Source organism: Octopus bimaculoides, chromosome 3 (genome assembly GCF_001194135.2).
Source record: "Octopus bimaculoides isolate UCB-OBI-ISO-001 chromosome 3, ASM119413v2, whole genome shotgun sequence".
In the NCBI taxonomy this organism is placed as follows: domain Eukaryota; kingdom Metazoa; phylum Mollusca; class Cephalopoda; order Octopoda; family Octopodidae; genus Octopus; species Octopus bimaculoides.
In genome coordinates, this window is record NC_068983.1 from 104,488,298 (window position 1) to 104,489,877 (window position 1,580).

A 1,580-nucleotide genomic window follows, 5' to 3' on the forward strand; every position below is an offset into this window, starting at 1 on the left:
ATGTATATATATATATATATATATATATATATATGAAAAGTTTTTACCTAGGAATTCATAATTTTTTTCAAAGGCTAATGTATTATCTTCACAGTCCAATATAACTCGTATTCTTTCGCCAACCTGAAAGAATAAAAGAAAATTATACAGATTTAGAGTAATATATTAATAACTAAAAAATATGAACTGCTATTGTAAAAAAAAATGCTGCAGCTAAGATTTTAAAATGGCTGAATAATAATAATAATGATAATAATAATAATAATAATAATAATAATAATTGGAGCGTTAGGGCTAATTAAAAAGGGCCTTGATAAGCAGCTCAACAAACTCGCTTGCAGTGTTAACATGGGAGAACTTCAGAAAATAGTGTTGCTAGGTTCCGCACACATTTTACGCCGTGTACTCTCCATGAGATGAGAACCTGCTGTGACTCTAGGGTCAAAGGATGACCCTGGTTCAGCAGAAGACAATGGACCATATCTTATTAATAATAATAATAATAATAATAATAATAATAATAATAATAGCTCAGATATCAGGAAACCCCAAAATGGCAGAAATTCAAAAGATAGTACTCATGGGAATTGCCCATATCCTACATAAAATACTGTCTATGTAATCTCAAATTTTAAAACAAGCTCATAATTTTCTTATGTTGTCTTAAACATTCTCTAGAACACATGCTGTGCTTTATAAGGCATATTAATATTTAAAAAATTTTTCTTGTAGGTCAAGTGATCACATAAAGTTATGCACTTTACTATGGTGTGTCTGTTCGTATTTTTTACCACAGCTACTATACCAATTATTATTGGCATTGTATTTACATTATTTTGCTAATTTATCGACCCAGAAAGGATGAAAGGCAAAGTTGATCTCGGCAGAATTTGAACTCAGAACGTAAAGATGCCATTAAGCATTTTTCCTGGCATACTAACGATCCTGCCAGCTCACTGCTTTAATAATAATGATAATGTCAAAAAAGAAGCAAAGAAATTGTCGAAGTACAAAACCTTGAAATTGAAGTATTGAAAATGTGGGCATGAGGGTAAAAACAATACCAATAATAATTGGAGCATTGGGCATGATAAAAAAATCATATGAACAAAAATGTAGAAGCTATATCTGTTTCCTCAGATGAAAGGTAAAGTCAATTTTGGCAGAATTTTAACTCAGAATGTAAAAGACAGACGAAATGCAGCTAAGCATTTTGCCTGGTGTGCTAATGATTCTGCCAGCTCACTGCCTTAATAATAATAATAATAATAATATTTTTAAAAAGGATTGACGTAACTCTTCACGAAGGTAAATAGTCAAGACGAAGAGTGCGATTTTAGATGTCTTATTTTTTGAACAATATTTTGACAAAACGTCTGTCTTTCTCAAGTTCAAACCAAAAGGTGATTGAAAATTCAAAATTTCAGAAACCAAACGTAAACTATGAACGTGAGTAACCAGCGTCCATACGTTGATAGAATGACATCATCAGCTTTTGTCAGTTTTTTAATAAGCAGAAAGAAAGAAAGAAAAAGGAAGACGACAGAAAAAGAAAAGAAAAAGAGAGAAAGAAGAATATT

The 1,580-nt window shown here is 30.8% G+C and overlaps 1 long non-coding RNA gene across 1 annotated transcript in view; it reads right to left on the minus strand.

Moving 5' to 3' along the window:
- Nucleotides 1–1,122, minus strand: part of LOC128247325 (uncharacterized) — an 8,830-nt gene extending 7,708 nt beyond the window's left edge. The window contains exon 1 of the long non-coding RNA XR_008263706.1: nucleotides 48–1,122. This is a non-coding gene — a long non-coding RNA (uncharacterized LOC128247325). The remainder of the gene's footprint in view (nucleotides 1–47) is intronic.
- Between the last annotated feature and the right edge of the window lie 458 nt (nucleotides 1,123–1,580).